Raw genomic sequence first — 18,992 nt, 5'->3', positions numbered from 1 at the left:
GCCGCCGGGGCGAAGAATCGTGGCCGTCGAGTTCTGTAATGGCATCAACGACCTCAACAATGTCATCTTTCCAGAGGTCCGTGGAAGCTCTGCCAAGGTATTTTTGTAATTCCGCCATCTTTCCTGCCTTTTTGTCATTCTAATCGGTGATTCAGGAGTTAGGAAGTCAAATCCGCTATCGAGGTTCACAAGGAATGAATTCAAGTCGACGATTGGGGTCAAATTTGCAACTCGGAGCTTGAACGTCGACTAGAAGGTCACCAAAGCTTAGATTCAGGGTACGATTGCGCAAGAGAGGCGATCTTCTTCAAAACCCCTCTGTTTCCATTTTTCTAATCAGTGTTTTTTTATATCTTGGCACGATTTTGTCTATGTGAAGCTGTAGATGCTGATTTGGGTTGGCAAGAAATGTTCTTTCTTTTATAGTATTTAGAGTTTGAGATCTGTAGCATTTTCTTGATGTGGATTTTTGGGAGTATATTTTTGCTTACTTTTTTAGTTAAAAAATGGTATAGATCTGGAATTATTAGTTGATGCTTCTTCCATGTGGATTTTTTGGAGTATATTTTTCCTTTAGTTTTTTCTTTTTAGTTTTATGATAGTTTGTTCTATTAGTTCTTGATCTAGATTAGTTGATTTCATAGACGCATTTACATTCGCTAGATTGGGTTCCTCACCTTTGTGAATTTTTTCTTTCACGTACTTGATAACTCATGTTTGATCTGTATGTTGGGACCTCTTTGATTGATATGTATGTAAAATATTGTTAGATTAATGATGCACACACTGTTCGATAAAATGCTCATGAGAGATGTTTCTTCCTGGAACGCTCATCAGATCAAACTTTGCACGTCTTTATCATGTTATGGCCTTTAATCTGAAGTGTTCTCTGGAGCAGATCTTTAGGTGGGTCCCATTTGCCACCCAATGATGAGTATTTGTAGCTAGATCATTAAAGCATGATCTAGCCCTAAGCTTACTCCTCGACACAACACAGCCTAGGTCTATAGGTGGGTCCTGCTGAGCATCAAGTCAGCGTACTTAAGTCACAATCTCAGCTTTGAGCTTCTTTTCAACTGGGCCTCATGAGATCTCAATTCCGTCTTTCATAAGTTGTTTCTTACGTGATATCACTTGAGTCTTTCAGGAGTTGTTTCTTGACAACAAGATTCTATCTTCAAAAATATGCAGTTCATTGTCAAATGGGTGCTCCTGGAACAATAATTCTTTTAGCTTGTATCAAAGGGCCCTAGCCCTACACTGACCTTGAATCTGTGCCCCCAGAATGGGTCAATGTCTATATTAAAGCTCAACTTGTGGCCATTGGCATGCCTTAAATCAAACTGTCCCGATTAGATTGATCATCATCCAAGAATCAGAGTGGTTGTAGAATCCTAACCTTTGGCTAGTGAACACCAATTTGAAGTAGTCAGATCACTAGATAGCATTTGCTTTAACAGGCCATTAAATGGCCGTCTGCATAATTCTCAGTTTATTGTCCATCTATCATAATTTGGACAATTTCACCGATTTGGCTACTAGTTGCCATTAGGGGTGTACATGAACCGAGCTAGCTCGGTTAGCTCGCTCGACTCGACTCGGAAAAAGCTCAATTCGATTTAGTTCGAAGCTGAGTCGAGCTGATTTTTTGAGCTTGAAAATGAGTTCGAGCCGAGAGTAGGCCCCAGTTCGACTCGACTCGGATCGAATCCAGCTCGAATCAAACTCGGATCGAACCAGTTCGGTGACTCGGTTACTTTGCCATTGATGTTGCTCACCAAGTGTTTGATAAAATGACTCAATGAAGTGTGGCTGGTTTTTTTTTTTTTTTTTTGTCAAGAACAATAATGTGAAACGTCTAACACCTCAAAACCCAATTAAGATTACAATTTACAGAAAGGTGTTTAAAATACTGTCACAGTTGATCTTTCAACAGCAATTTAAAGAAAAGACAGCGTTCCAACCAAATCCAAAATGAACGATAGAGCAAAGGAACTTGCCGCTACTTGATGTACTGAGACAGCCACTTGAAGCCGTCACCATATCCCATCTTACAGACGATGCTGCACATGAAGACCTCGAGGGGCTGGACATTCGAATCAGTCAGGCTAACCTTGCCCTTCCCGGTGGTGGCAAGGAAGTGTTCCAGCGAAGTGTGGCTGGTGGCAAGAAAGGTATGTACATGAAACAAATACCCTTTTTTTCTTGGTTTTTATGTTGCTTAGAAGGTATTTGATAAAATACCTGTAAAACCATTGCTTCTGTATGTGATACAGAGGGATTTTGAAGGTGCAGTCTAGGTGTTTGTGGAAATGCCTCAATGGTGAACTCAGCTCGATCTTGGCTCGAACTCGGCGCGAGCTGGCCCGAGCTGTTGACCAAACTGAGCCGAGCTGGCCAGTCAGGCTCGAGGACCAAGCCGAGTCGAGCTGAGGCCTGCTTGACTCGGTTCGGCTCGATGTACACCCCTAGTTGCCATGAGATCTCTATGAGTTGGGGCTGGCAGATTCCAAACTTTTTTCCATTTGAGGTTTTTTTTTTTTTCAAAAAAAAATAAAATTATAAATCTTAGTTGTCAAAGAAAAAAAATCACAATTAGCTTTTCTTTGTCGAGTTTTATACATTGTATTGAGATCATGTTTCAGATTAATGAGATTTTTTCCCACCATTTTTTATGATTTCTATATAGCTAATTGATGACACGTGTGGATTGAGAAATTTTCTTACCTTGTACAGTTCAGATCTCACTTCCACGTGGCACATTGGCACGTGCAGGAAAGTAGAATTCAAAATTGTACTTTTGCAACTGTATGTAGCCAGGATAGGGTTTTGCACTTCCAAAACTGTTTAGTGTTTATTGGTTGACCTTTCCAAGCTCTGAGTGATCTCATGACTAGTGAATTATCTTGTTGGTTTTATGATATTTATAAGCGGGAGTAGGATTCAATCTTGATATATCATATTATTAATTATAACGTTAAGAAATGGATTATAAGTGGGAGTAGGATTCAATTTTATGATATTATGTTTTTGGCACCAAATATCAGTTTGTAAAGGCAATATTGACAGGTAAAAGAAAATCATTAAAATTGTTTAGGTGGTACATAAGTTTTCCGAAAAGAAAGAGAAATTTAGATTTTTTGCTAATGGTTTGTGTTCTGTCTTTATGTAGCCCTGTATGAAGATTCAGTTTAGAGTCTCATCTTTTGCAATTCACTTACTTGAGAAGGTAACATAGGTTAGTTTCTTCTTCTATATCACATGATTCTACCAATAAAAAATCAAAAAAAAAAAAAAAAAAAGAAAAAGAAAAAGAAAAAAAGAAGAAGACAAGCTGATACAGATGCACTTAGAAATTGTATGTGTCATATGCAGGCCCAGAAAATTTCAATGACATCTAAATTCACGTAAAAATAAAAATTTCAATGACATCTAAATTCAAAAAAATTTTAAGGTCTAATGAACTTGAGCACACGATCTTCTTTCTTGTTGGCCCGCTTTTAATCAGCTGTACTGTTTTTTTTTTTTTGGTAAATGGGCATTAGGAAAATCATAGAATGAGGCACTTCTGTTCTTGAGTTCTTGCACACGACCTTTCTTGAGGTTATGCCTTTGGATTTTTTTATTGGTTTTTCATATAAAAAGTTATTTTTCTCTAAGATTCTTAAATTTGTTGGTTTTGGGTTTTCTATGAAAATTTTTGTTGTGTTTTGTGTTTACTTTTATTTTGTCTTCTAGTGGCCATCCTTTTCTTTTGATTCTTGCATGTTTTGTACAGGGGATTTCAGGTTTTGGTTTATTTTTATTTTTATTTTCTTAAAGTTATGGGCTTTTGGATATTTGATGGGTTTCTCAGACATTTTGGAGAGTAGTCATAACTTGATTTCTTTTAGTATCACAACTTGCTTTTGCCATCCATCTGATTCCTGAATATGTGCATGCCTTCTCATGTCTTTATTTTTATTTTTATTTTGTTTTGGTTTCGTGGGTATTTCTAGCTTTCAGTTTTTGAAATGTTCAAAATCAATCACCCATCTCATTCTCAATAGAAATTCTTTTTTTTACTTGAAATTCTTTTTTTTTTGAATTGCTGCTGCTATATATGTGGTATCGTGTTCTTTTGTGCTTCTTAACTCTATAGTATGCTGATTTCTTGCAACTGTTGTCTGGATATGTCAGGTTCTTGTGAATTTCCATGAGTGGAAATGATCAAAATGAGATATTGTTAGAGCTAACTAATGATCAAAATGAGATATTGTTAGAGCTAACTTAAACGATTAGGCACTGAAAAAAAAAAAAAAAAGTTATTCAGAATTGATTGTGTTATAATTTGGTTCTTCCTTGGTAATGTTATGTATGCTGTAAAGTTATTGGTTCACCTGTTGGGCCCCATCATGGGTGGGTCATGTCTCAAGCCTCTTTCTTACCTCTTAAATGCAGAATGCTGTCAAAATCATCATCCTGCAGGCTACCAATTGTACAATTATAATTGTTCAATGGAGGAAGTTTTTCAGCATTGCTGTTCTGTTATTTGGGATCACCAGATAAATGGTTTGCATTGCTAGAAGGCAGTCTCCATCTGGCCAGTTGATCGGGCAAGCATCATGTATAAATCACCTTCCCTTATTCTTTCTTTTTTATAAAAAAAAATAAAATTTGTTTAGGAGGTTTTCATATCGTCATTTAGCACAATTGAAGTACATCTTACCTGAGGCGATCAGTCATTATTGGCAAATGTACAATATGAATAGGTTGCCTAGTTTTAATTCAACGTAACTAGAGTTGGGTGGATCAAATGGAGATGTGCCTCTAGAGCTGTGTCATCGCTGCATGCATATGATATAAGGGAAATTATATAAGACAGTTATTTGACTGGCTAGGTTATATGGGACATTGTTTGGCAGAACATATGGGCCAGAACATGGCATATGATAAAAACCGTCTTTTTTTATTCTCTTATGCTTTGTCCTCTTTTTAGAGTTTAAAGTCTTGTATATATTGAGGATGGAATTGTTCCACATTGGTTGGATTGTTGTAGAAAAACAAAGAACTAAAGCCTAGCGCCAGTCCTTGACCAATGAATCATCAAGCTTTGCTCGTATGAGCATGAGGTTTGAATATAATGCTCTGAAGTGATGAGTCATAGAATTCAAGTATTGAAATGATTGGTTCTCTAGTTTGACATATTGATGCCTGTTATCCTTTTGCGCACATGGTCCAAATATCAGATACAATGTCTGATTAGTCTGACATGTGTCGACTATGAATCTGGATTTCAAAGGGAGATTCCATGTAATGCTGGTTTTCGACAGTATAGAGCAGGCTAATTTCTTCTTCTGTGGCACCCGATTGGATATCAGATGAATGCTTCTAACCATGCATATTTGAGCATTTTACTACCATTACAATAGCTCACATTGTAGAACTCGACATTTCAAATAGAAATAAGTCAGTGCTTTATGACTTGTCATTACTCATCAAAGTTACCAGTTATACATTTTTGTATCATAAATTAGTGCATCACATTACATCTTCATCTTCATATGTAAGCCACACATGATAGGATGGTCCCAAACTTCTAGTTAAAATTCAGGTGGAATTTACATCTTTGATGGACTATAAACTTGAAGGGAATTGTAGTTCAAATTCAAATGCATTTGATGCCAATAATTGAATATCATTGTTTTATAATCTCACAGGAAAATCTAAATTTTATGTACGCCTTGTTTTTGTTATCTGAGTGCATCTTCCTATGTGTTGTCATTACAATGCTACTTGTCCTTTGGGAACATGGTTCGTGTGGTTTGTATTGGTAAAAGTAGGACCTCATGAGTTAAGATTTTTCTTCCAGAAATTACTTCAAACTTCATTAAATGATAGGGTTGACAGTTCGCTGACTTTTTTTTTTTTTTTTGCTTTCATTAAATTGAATTGATCCATTGTATGGAAATCAATTAGGTGATGGCCTTAGATTCAAGTACTTTAGACTCTGTTGCATCTGCTTTTGTAACCATTGGTGGTACCTGAACTAGTACCCAAAGCAAACTAAATGAACATGAATTAAAAATATGAAATGGTACTGAATTCACTTTAGTTACACCACCACTATTAAATATCAAATATCAACAGACATTCAAGACATTTGCTCTATATGGATCATGTGCGCCTTGGGTAAATAACTTGGCATTTCACAACGATTGATCGATTCTAAATTGTTTGGAATCTTATATGATTTGTGATATTTGGGATATTTTGATAAACATGATGCATAGGTGCAGTATATGCCTTTTGTTAATGTTTGGAGCAATCAATAGTTGTGAAGCTAGTTCCATTACATTAACTAGAATTCTTTGCTTGCTTCACTCTTTTCAGGAAATGGTGAAAGGGTGGGAAGCTAATCTTCTCATTTGATGCAACAAAGAAAGCTCGCTTTGGTGTACTCCCACGATATGCAAAAGATGAGCTTCAAATCAGATGGTTTGAGCTCCCAAATTGCTTTATCTTCCATAATGGTGAGTTTTCTTTTTTTTTCCTTTAACAGACCAACAACGTCTCGGGAAACATTTCAAGCTTACTATGCCTGATGTGCATTTTGCATCATAATCCTTTATGTCATATCAAGCAGGGTTAATTGGCCTGGGCACCAAGGGGTCCCAGATGTGTGTTTGTGTTTCTAGTCCTTTGTAGCATGCTCCCATTCTTCAATCTTGATCATTAGTCGGGAGACTCTTCTTTTTCACTCAGTTACCTTTGGCATCTTTTTGTATAGGCAAGATCTATTTATTGTCTATTTGTGATTTGAATTTAACACTTTTAACTGATTTACTCTTTGGCTGGCTTGCATTACCTTGACACATGTTTTTATTGGATATGCTTAATTATCGATGCTTGGAAGAAACAAAAGAATTTCTTTTATTGGAAACAATACAAATGCATGTGCGCATATGTGCAAATTTATCTAAGAGAAATGACAATAATTACCCGATATGGTCTAAGGAGAAGATATAAAGAATGTTGATGTAATAGTATTTAGTTCCTAGTTCTCTTCAAATTCTTCATGGTGAGTCGGTTAAATTGAATTCAATAGCCATAGTCAATGCTGATTTTTTTACAGAGTTTGTAGTCATGTTTGGTTTGGTTGGGGATTAGATGTGGCCCCAGCCTTACCCAAGAAGGTATGGCCCTCACCATGGGACCTACCTTGATGCATATATTATATACCCACACCGTCAATACATTTTGCCAGGTTTCGAGGCAAGTTGATACAAAAAAATGAAGCAGATCCATTTCTTAGGTGTATCATACAATAGGAAACGGTGGTGATTGAACTTTAATGGGCTAAGATGATACTCGTTTGTTTTCCTTCATCCAGATTTATATGATCTTATTCATAGGTTGGATGATAAATAAACATTAAGAAACATTACGCTAGGCTTTAGGAAGTCTTTAATGGTAGGGCGTTCAAATTGAAGTTGCTTGTCAGGAAACCTTTGTTTATGCCTTGCCTCAAAATCTTTTTTTATAACCTGATATTGGTGCAGGTACACTTACAAGTTGGGGCATAGGTTATTCAATGGTTCGTACATTTGGAGTCAGACATTTCACTTCAAAGCATCTCCTTATCCTAGACAGGATTCTTTACAGCGTGTAGTAATTTTTCGTGACATGGGAAAGGTAGGAACTCTCTTGGAAACCTTTCTCATGCACATAAATTGATGGTTTTGCATGTCTTATTCCTCTCCTTTCATTTTCATGAAACAATGCTTAGTATTTTTATTTATTTATTTATTTATATCCTTAGGTGGGAAGCGCCTTGTTCCTGTGGGTCTAGGAGATGATGATCAATGCATTGAGGGAGCTTCACACGCCATCTCCGCAAAGCTATAATTTAAAGTGTTAACCTTTAATGTCTCTTATTTTGTGAATTTGATTTTGCAATGAAACATCTTTAAGCACATTATTTTCTTATATTTTTCTTTGGATTGTCTCTATTTTGATGGAATGCAATAAACTTCTGTTAATTTATTTCCTTTGACCCTAAATTTCGTGTGTTTATCAAGGTTTTAAATTGTTACTAAAATTCCATCATAAAATCTGACTGTTGGCAACATTAATCAGGGTTTAAAACCGTTTTTTAAATTTCCTTTATAAAATGTGACAGTTGGCACTAGAACTGTTTAAAGCCGTTCCTAAAATTCCGTCTCAAATTTGAAACGGTTCTGAACCATTCCTTTTTTTTGCGACACCTCATTTAGGAACGGTTTTAAACCGTTCCTGAAGAATTTAGGAACAGTTTAAAATCGTTCCTAAATGACGATTTTGGTGTAGTGTTTATTTCTCATTAGATTTTTTTTATTTTTTTATTTCCCTTTTCTAGAATGAGGTGTGTATTATCTAGCTTAGAAACCCTGTACAGAACTCTGAGTAAGAGATGATATTCACAATGATTCCCTCTCCTATTCTCAATGGTATTGAGGTATATGAATTTTCCATGTCACGATGGGTTGTTTATAATAACATTAATAATAATAATAAGAGATGCAAATAAAAATAGATTAAACTATTTTTAAAAAAAAACTTATGCAATGAAATTAGACTGTTCATTGATTCCCATACATCAAATAAAGTTAGTCTACAACAGGTATCAACCAACTTGTGATTGCATTTTATCTTCTGCTAACCCTATCATAAAAATCAACTTAGAATATGCACTCCTTGAGAAAGCATGCCAAAGTAGCATCACCATACCATTACAATCTTATCACACAAAGTATAGTAGTAAGGACATAATCGCTTATGAGATTAAAGTACTTGCCATGATCATAGTGCTTAAATTAATTTCCACTGAAAGTATGGGTCCTCTTTTTTTTTTTTTTCGAGCATGGGTTGGGTACTATCCCCCACCAGGACCTAGCTAAAGAAGGACGGTCTTGTTAGGGGCACTGTGGGGCCCACCTTGATGTATATGTTTTATCCACGTCGTTCATTTTTACAAATCATTTTAGGGCACGATTCCAAAAAGGAGGTAGATCAAAGGCTCACGTGAACCCCACCACAAGAAGCAGTGAAGATTGAACTCCTACAATTGAAAATTTCCTAGGGTTACCATCCAACCTGTTCATAAGGTCAGACAGACTTGGATGAAGGGAAAACATAAATATTAGCTTGATCCAAAACTTCTATGGCCCCCAAGAAATTTTCAACAGTACGCTTTCAATCATCACTGCTTCCTGTGGATTGGTCCACTTGAGCCTTCTATCTGCCTCCTTTTTAGGCTCATGCATTAAATTGATCTGTCAAAACGGATAGATGGCATGGATAAAATATATACATCATGGTGGGCCCATAGAGCCCATGACAAGACTGTCCGTCTCTAGCTAGGTATTAGTAGGGGTATTACCCAATCTGTGTCCTGTTTTTTTCAGCTCCCTTCCCTTCACCTAATGCTGATAGTGGGGGTCTATTAAAATTTATTTTCACATTTAACTAAAATTATTTCAAAATTATAAATCAGCACTTTTTAAGTTTTCAGCACTTAAATTAATTTTCAGAGCTTATTTTTCAATTTATAAATCGCATTGTACAATAGGAATATAATTTGTACGTCTTAATTAAATGGCTTTCAAGTATATAATATTAGTCATGGAATGGTTGATCTAGTCATTATCGCATTTGAGGTCATCATGTGGGATCTCCTTGATCATTCGATAATCAACCTTGTGGCCAGTAATAGACTTACGCATTAGATTAGTATGAACCAATTACATTGATCACTATGAGATCTCATCATGGTCATCTCATAAATAGAGGTGGCCCATCTTAGTATGTTAATGTAATCATGCACTATTCTTCATATATACAAATGCATGGTGGTCCACCGTGTAAGTACCATAGGATGGAGGCTTTTAATGAGTTCGGAGACCGTGACAACATTCTCATAGATTTGCATAGCCTGGTGGACAAGGTGTAAAAGTTACTTTTTCTACTTACAATAGTATATAAGTAACTTATTTGAGGTAAGTAAGTTTGGTCTTAGATCAATTATAACTTTTTTACTTAAATGTACTTAATTACTTCAGCTTAATAAGTATAAACTACGATAAGCTACTTAGGCATACGTAGCTTCTTTTATATATATATATAATTTTTTTATGACATACACACCCCCACACCCACACACTCACACGCCCACTCACAATACATGGGCACTCATCCCTGTCTCAGTGTTGAAACTCTTGGGAGGCATAAGTAGTTTATCTTAAGTAACTTACCATCCAAACACACCCTTAGTGACTACATACAAATTGCATACATAGTATAAAAATAATTCAAAATAAGCCATCTAGATTGTAGATCCCAGTTTTCTTACATCATGAACAAAAAAATTACATTTATTTGATTATCTGATTATCAGATTGGAGGACTTGTATTGGATGATCAAAAATGAAAAATAGTTGATGGTCCTGTTTCAAGGATATTTGGATGTTGTTAGTATTATTCAACTAATTTGATTTTAGGACTATAACTGGGGGATGTTGAGCTCTACAATATACTTGGTTATGCTACATTTTTAGTTTATGAGTGCCTGCATATAAAGCGTCATGCACAGCCTGAGTAACAAAATACTCTCCTATGCAATCATAGTTCAAGGATATTTGGATGTTGTTAGTATTATTCAACCACATGGGCCCACCATGATCTATGTGCCTTACATCTATGCTGTCCATCCTTTTTGATAGCTCATTTTAGGGTATGATCACAAAAATGAAGCAGATTCAAATCTCAAGTAGACCACGTTGCAAGAAACAGTGATGATTAACCATTTTACGCTTCTGATGGGTCACAAAAGTTTTGGATCAAGCTGATATTTACCTGGCCTCTTCATCCAGGTCTTTGTGACCTTATCAATAGGTTGGATGGCAGATAAACATTCGGATTGCCCCAAAGAAGATTTTTCACATGGATATTCAATCACTACTGTTTCCTGTAGTGTGGTCCACCTACGATTTGGATCTTCTTCATTTTTGAGATCATGCCCTAAAATGAGCTGTCGAAATGGATGGACAGTGGCGATGTAGGGCACATGCATCACTGTGGTTCCACAGTCAGGATCCACCTACCTTGGATCCACCAAAGCCGGGCCCATGTTCCCCCTTGTTCAGCAAGGTTTGGTTGACTCAAAGACTTATACTCGGCTCAATATTTGAATTTTATAAATTAAAAATACTAAGTAGAAATGATAACAAGTATTTAAAATGAGTAGATATGGGAAAAGGTGATACGATGTCGACCTGGACCTCTGTAGGTCCCACTGTTATGTTTGTTGGACATCCACACCATCCATTTGATGGGTTCCTTTCTAATTTATCAGATGTCCCAATATATATATATATATATATATATATATATATATATATGTGGACTGTATGTTTGAACCCCATTTCAGTGGGACCCATCAACAATTGAGAAGGTTTAAATGGGTGGGCATCCACTCTCAACTGTTGTCAGTGGTGTGGTTCACTGAAATGATGGATTGGCCTTATATTTAGGCCTGTGGCACCTGTGAAGGGTAATGAGGCGGATGCCATGGTGGCACACTGAGATGCCCATGACAAATCCACTCCATCTATCAGTTTTGAAAGACCATAATAGGACAGGAAAATAAAAATCAGGCAGATCCAAAGCTTATGTGGGCCATACCACACAAAATAGCAGTGATTGAATGCCCCCTATTGGAAACTTTGTGGGGGCCATGGAAGTTTTGTATCAGTATGATTTTGTATCTATAGTTTATCTGAGTGTTAATAACCTTACGAACGGTTTGAATGTCACATAAACATCATGATCGGCTCCAAGGAAGGTTTCAATGGTGGACATTTTCGCCCCCACTTTCGTTTGGTGTGGCTCACATTAGTTTTGGATCTGCTTGATTTTTATATTCTTGGCCTACTGTGGTCTTTAAAAACTGATGAACAGAATGGATTTATCACTGGCATTTCCGTGGGCCCCATGTAGCTTCCGGAATTGCCTGTTCCCTTGCCACAGGAAATTCGTGTGGTTATAAGCGCCCGTGACAGATCCACTCTGTCCATCAGTTTCTCAAGATCAATAGGACAAAGATCCAAAGTGTCAAGCAGATTCAAGACTTAGGTGGGCCACACCACACGAAACAAAGGTGATTGAACGCTTACCATTGCAAACTTTGTCAGGGCCATAGAAGTTTTGTATCAGGGTGATATTTGTTCCTACAGTTTATCTGAGTGGTAATAACACTATAACCTGTTTGGACGGTGTAGAAATTATGATTAGATCTAAGAAGGTTTCGAGAAGGTTTCGAGTTTTAACGGTGGAAATTTTCATTCTTACTGTTTTTTGTGGCGTGGCCCACCTGAGTTTCGAATCTGCATGATTTTTGGATTCGTGTCCTATTATGATCAGAAAGACTGATGAACGGGGTGGATTTGTCAAAGGCATCTCTGTGGCCCGCACAAAGCATCCGACCACAGGAACTTCATGTGGCGAATGGCACATGCCATTCGTTTGCCTTTTGGTAAAAGCTGGCACTGGCACAGTGTAATTCGCCAGCGTGACTGTGGTGTGTCCCATTTGAGTTTTGAATTTTATTAAAATAGTATATAGGCATCCATTTTTTGCAAGGTCTGCTAGCAAAAGGGGTTGTTGATGACTTGAAAATCAGGTCATCTTCTCAGTTCGTGTGTATGAAGCATCACACTCCGCCAGAGCATCGAGATTTTTTTTTCCTAATGTAATCCCCACCGATTTTTGTGGGTCCCATTATGAGGTATGTGTTATATCGAAACCGTCCATCTATTTGAAGAACTCGTATTAAGGCTTGAGATTAAAAATAAGACAGATCTAGCTATCAAGTGCACCATACTGTAAAAGGCAGTGGGAAATTGAACGTCTACCATTGAAACCCTTTTAGGGGTTACAGAAGTTTTGGATCATTATGAAATTTGTTTTTCCTCTTCATCCAGGCCTTTGTGACCTTATGAATAGGTTGGATGGAAAATAAATGTTATGGTGGGCCCTATAAAATTTTTATTGGTGAAAATCAATTTCCCCGCTGCTCTGTGGTGTGGTCCAGTTGATCTTTCGATATGATTTTTTTTTTTTTTTTGGATAATGCTCCGAAATGATCTCGAAATATGGATGAACGTTGTGGATATAATAAATACATAGCTGTGGGGCCATGTCACTTTGATCTCTACTAAGCCGTTCGTACAACACTCAGTTAGACGAGCGTCAGCGCCCGTCTTCGCAGTGAAAAGGAGGGGTAGTTTCGTCCTCAAAGTCGCTGTCCGCACGTGCTAGTCTAAGTTGGTAACTTAAGTTTGTATTCCTTCATAAAAACCGCTTGGTAAAAGGTTTTGTCTACAGTGGTCATTTTCTCGTGAATTATTGCAGGTGGCTAAGGACCAATACCGGTTTGTAATTCCGTAGAGTGATGGGATCCACGACCCGAGGCTTTGAACACTTTAGTCAGGTCTTCAGTTTTTTCGAGTTGGTCTCATGATCAGGTGATCCGGACCATTAATCTGTCATTTTCCATCATGATGGCCTGTATCCTGCAAATCCCCTTGATTGGACGATTATACCCTTTAAAAGGGAAAAAAAGGTTTCAAGATGGGTGGCGACGATCATGGTTTATTCAACGATCCTAATCGTTGTGATGCGAACAATGTCTGGGCCCAGTTCATTCAATCCCACACATCAAATAAAGTTCTCTACAACAGGTATCCACCAACATTTGATTGCATTTTATCTGCTGCTAACCGTATCATACAAATCAACTTAGAATATGCACTGCTTGAGAAAGCATGCCAAATTAGCATCACCATGCACCAATACAATATTATTGCACAAAGAAGAGTAGTAAGTCCACAATCGCTTATAAGATTAAAGTACTGGCCATGATCACAGTGCTTAAATTAATTTTCAGAAAGTATGGGTCCTTTTATTTTTTTAGCATGGGTTGGGTACTATCCCCCACCTGGACCTAGCTAAAGAAGGACGGTCCTGTTAGGGGCACTGTGGGGCCCACCATGATGTATATGTTCTATCCATGCTGTTCATAATTTTTACAGTTCATTTTAGGACACGATTCCAAAAAGGAGGCAGATCAAAGGCTCAAGTGAACCCCACCACAAGAAGCACCAGAGATTGAACTCCTACAATTGAAAACTTTCTAGGGTTGTCATCCAACCTGTTCATAAGGTCAGACAGACTTGGATGAAAGGAAAACATAAATACCGGCTTGATCCAAAACTTCTATGGCCCCCAAGAAATTTTCAACGGTAGGCTTTCAGTCCTCACTGCTTCCATTGAATTGGTCCACTTGAGCCTTCAATCTACCTCCTTTTTGGGCTCATGCATTAAATTGATATGTCAAAATGGATGGATGACATGTATAAGACATATACTACATGATGGCCCCATACAGCCCCTAACAAGACTGTCCATCTCTAGCTAGGTCTTAGTGGGGGTAGTACCCAATCCGTGTCTTCTTCTTCTTTTTTTTCAGCTCCCCTCCATTCACCTACTGCTGAGAGCCAAATGCTGATAGTGGGGGTGTATTAAAATTTGTATATATGATCACTATTCATATAAACAAATGCATGGTAGTCCACACTGTGTAAGTACTAGCGGATGGAGGATTTTAATAAGTTCGGAGACTGACAACATTCTCATAGATTTGCACACATGAGAAACTTTGATGTGTAAAAGTTACTTTTTCTACTTACAATAGTATATAATTAAGTAACTTATTTGAGATAAATAGGTTTGGTTTAAGATCAATTATAAGTAATTTTTTTTACTTAAATGTACTTAATTACTTCAGCTTAATAAGTATAAAATACGATAAGCTACTTTAGGCATAAGTAGCTTTGTTAAAAAAAAAATTATTATTATTATTTTTTTATGACATACACACCCCACACCCACACACTCACACTCCCACTCATAATACATGGGCACTCGATCCCTGGTCTCAGCGTTGAAACTCTTGTGAGGCGTAAGTTGTTTATGTTAAGTAACTTACCATCCAAACACCCCCTTAGTGATTACATACAAATTGCATACATAGCATAAAAATAATTCAAACTAAGTCAACCAGATTGTAGGTCCAGTTTTCTTACATCATGAACAAAAAAATTACATTTATTTGATCATCTGATTATCAGATTGGTGGACTTGTATTGGATGATCAAAAATGAAAAATAGCTAATGGTCTTGTTTCAAAGATATTTGGATGTTGTCAATATTATTCAACCAATTTGATTTTTGGACTAACTGGGCGATGTTGAGTTCTACAATATATTTGGTTGTGCTACCTTTTTAGTTTATGTCATGCCCTAAACTCGGAAACTGGGCTCACAAAATTTTCGATCGCCAAATCCAGCGCCCACAGCCTCCGTAGAACCCTATTCTCGGCTCCCGGCACCCATTTACCAGGTTCCGATCCTGGAATCCTATAAGGAGGATTTCTAATATCAATTTGATTCATAATGAGCATAACCAAAGGCATAACTCATGAACAATAACCACAAGAACACCATCACAAAATCCATTATGATCAAAAACTTTTAAGTATAAGGTGTATGAAAGGGAAATACAATATAATAAAAATAACGGAAACTCTAAAAGCTCGACTGCAAGACGAGGCTACGGCTGCATCTGGCATCACTTGCACGCATCAATTGTGCATAAGCTTATGGAAAGCTTAGAGGGTGGTGTGAGTGTGTGCGCAATATAAGCGTGCTCAGAATGCAAGGTCAGAGTAATGCAGAATCATACTGATAAGTACATGAATGCAATCAGCCGTACCAAGGCTATGCGGTGCAAGATAAGAATGTTATCGGCCATAACACGGCCATGCGATGCGAGATGCAACTCAAGCATGTCAATCCTCATCATATATCAGTACAGTTCTCATTCTAGATAATCACCGGGGTTTAGTACACTCCAAGTGGCACTGCCGCTCTCCTAGCCACATAGTCCAAGTGAGCGTAAGAAACCTCACTATTCGCCTGGCCAATAGTCTGCCAATACCTATCCGGTATGACGATAGCGGACCCATTCACGAGCTGGTCAAACTGCGCCTAGTATTGCCCCCTACCCTCGGGCGAGTAAGGCCACACCCCTTTCCAACCGACCACGACACAGTGGGAGACGCGGTCTCCTAGTATTCGGCCCTCGTGCGCTCATATATCCACTCGGTCTCGACGTTGGAGTCATCCTCTAGTACCATCGGGTTTAGAGATTTTCACCCAGGGACATCTATGGTGCCCGTATGCTAGAACCAAACATTTTCGGTATCCAACCCAGCCACCCACAATGTATCTGTGGAGGCTATGGCCCTGATGTTACTAGGGCATACAATAATCATGATCACACAAATGCAAGTGCATGAATCATCCTACCAAATATGCAACAATCCTGCGCATACCGAGCGCTCATGTGGGGCGACTCCACCTATCAGGGAGTCCATAAACGATCTGCCCGAGGGCATATGCTATGATCAGTCACTTCTCATATCAGGCATACATATGATGCGTATGATCATGAATCATGGATCTATACTATACATGTTATGTGGTGATAGGCTCTAATCAAAATGAAGATGGGCCTAGACGGCCTACACACTTCAAGTATGGGCCTATTAATGGCCCTAGGGAGAGTGACAATGCGAACATTTAACCGACATCATCCTTACAATGTGGGCCTCTAACCATCATTGTTCCCAAGGCACTACCCGTTATAAACATCATTATATATACCACAGAGGAATCACGCATTGCAATGGGCCTAATTGTTCCCCATTGGGCCTTAAATACATTAATTGGGCCGTATCATATGGGCCTTATATTCATCAAGTGGGCTGTATTAATGGGCCGCACCAATGGGCCTTATGTACATTGCAATGGGCCATAACCCATGGGCCTTGCATACATCACAATGGGCCACAAATACATCATATCGGGTCTAATCGAGTGAGCCCCTATTAAATGGATCATACCAATGGACCGTACCAACAACATACTTCCACCATTATTAGGGATTATTTTTGGAGCATTATATAATATAAAAAAAATATCATATCCCAAGATCATCTGGACCATACCACGAATGACAATGGCGACAATGATTTCAACCGTTAAATTTTCTAGTGGGCCCACCATAGAATTTATTTTCCATCCATACTATTCATAAGGTCACAAGAACCATTTTCCAATATCAAATTCCAGTGGACCCACCATACCATTTAATTTTCGTCCAGTCTGTTCATAAGGTCACAAGGACTTGACCTTAGAGGAAAACAAATATCATATTGGTCTAAAACTTGTGTAACCCAAAATGGGGTTTCAATGGTAGGCATTCATCACTACTGTTTTCTACGGTGTGGTCCACCTGATATTGGATCTGTCTTATTTTTAGTTTCAAGCCTTAAAATGGGCATCCAAAATAGTTGGAGGGCTTGGATGCAACACATGCATCATGGTGGGTCCATAAATGAACGGCGTGGATAACACAGGTGGGGCCACAGAGCTTAGTAACGCCACTCCAGAGGCTGTTGGAGTGATATACACCAGTGGGACGGCACAGGATGTAATACATACGTCAGTGGGTCCCATGTGGGGCCCACCATAATGTTTATCTTCCATCTGAGCCGTTGACAAGGTCACACGGACCGTGATGAAGAGGGAAAACGAATTTCATAATGATCTAAAACTTCTGTGATACCCAGAAGGGTTTCAAAGGCAGACGTTTAATCACACTTTTTCCTGCCATGTGGGCCATCTGAGCTGTGTATACGGCCGATCTTTGGAGGGCCCACTGTCCCAAAGAGGACTCAACAAATGCACGGTGTTGATGTTCGAAACGCATCACGGTGGGGCCCACAGCTGGGCCGTGAGGGCCACCCCGTCCATCCGCCAGGCGTAGGCAGCGCCTGCGCGTGCTCTGATAGCAGCAACGTAAGCTGCTGCACCCTGGTTTTTTTTTTTAAAATGGTTTTCTTATGGTTTTTCACAGGTGGGGCCCGCATCGGTCAGATCCACTCCAGCCATTGGATCCTACGACTCATTACAGACTAAATGAGCCCAATATCCGAGGTACTTTGGCGTATGGAAAACTTCAAAGTACATTTTAATGGTAAGAACCCCTATTCTCTATACCATGGCCCGCCAGATAATCTGAATGACTTCATTCTCTGGCTCAACACCTAAAGTGAGCTGGAGAATGGAATGGACGGTGTGGATCAACCCCATACATCAAGGTGGAGCCTATGTGGGTGGCCCACCCCAAACGAACATAAATTCTCTTCTTCTTTTTTTTGCTCGATAGTACATACCCATGTTAGTCCACGTACTCCATGTTAGCCACCACGCCTTGTCCAGCGTCCAAGACACTGGATGGCATGGATAAACACATCATTGTGGTGGGTCCCACATGGAAGTAGCCCACACATCAAGGTGGGTCCCACATGAATGTGGTCCACCTAATTGGAGCCAATTTGATACTTGTGTTTTTCCTTCATCTTGACCGTCTAACGAACCCACTATAGGGTGGGCCTCACGATCGGGCAGCCAAGATCGCCTTGCACATGGTGGCCACAAGACATCACACCAAAGAAAGAGAAAGAAAGAGAGAGAGAGAGAGAGAGAGAGAGAGAGAGAGAGAGAGAGAGAGAGAGAGAGAGAGAGAGAGAGAGAGAGAAATGAGCGGTGTAGATGGAGGGACCCGCCACTATGGGTCCCTCATATGATTGCAACACATACATCAAATTGGGTCCCACATAAATCATGAAATCAATGGTAGAAACTCAAGGATCACCCACCCTAGGCCTCCTTCTTGCTCCATTAGCCTTCTTAGCTCCTTGCCTTCACTTTTGATGGTGGTTGATGAGATTTTAATGGTGTTGATGAGAGATGAGAGGGTGGGCCACACTTGTGGTTTGGGAGGGAGAG

At 38.8% G+C, this 18,992-nt stretch overlaps 1 long non-coding RNA gene across 3 annotated transcripts; it reads left to right on the top strand.

Moving 5' to 3' along the window:
- LOC131221448 (uncharacterized) lies at nucleotides 1-7,948 on the top strand. 3 transcript variants are annotated; one of them, XR_009159281.1, is made up of 4 exons: nucleotides 1-278; nucleotides 3,173-3,238; nucleotides 6,373-6,512; nucleotides 7,802-7,948. It is a non-coding gene; the product is annotated as an uncharacterized LOC131221448 (long non-coding RNA). The 3 variants fall into 3 exon arrangements; XR_009159280.1 differs by lacking the exon at nucleotides 1-278 and adding an exon at nucleotides 7,542-7,674 and having other exon boundaries at nucleotides 2,715-3,238; XR_009159279.1 differs by lacking the exon at nucleotides 1-278 and having other exon boundaries at nucleotides 2,738-3,238.
- The last annotated feature ends 11,044 nt before the right edge of the window (nucleotides 7,949-18,992 follow it).

The sequence above is a fragment of the Magnolia sinica genome, chromosome 12 (genome assembly GCF_029962835.1).
Source record: "Magnolia sinica isolate HGM2019 chromosome 12, MsV1, whole genome shotgun sequence".
Classification (NCBI taxonomy): Eukaryota; Viridiplantae; Streptophyta; class Magnoliopsida; order Magnoliales; family Magnoliaceae; genus Magnolia; species Magnolia sinica.
The sequence above is the reverse complement of the archived record's forward strand: the minus strand, read 5'-3'. Positions and strand labels throughout refer to the sequence as shown.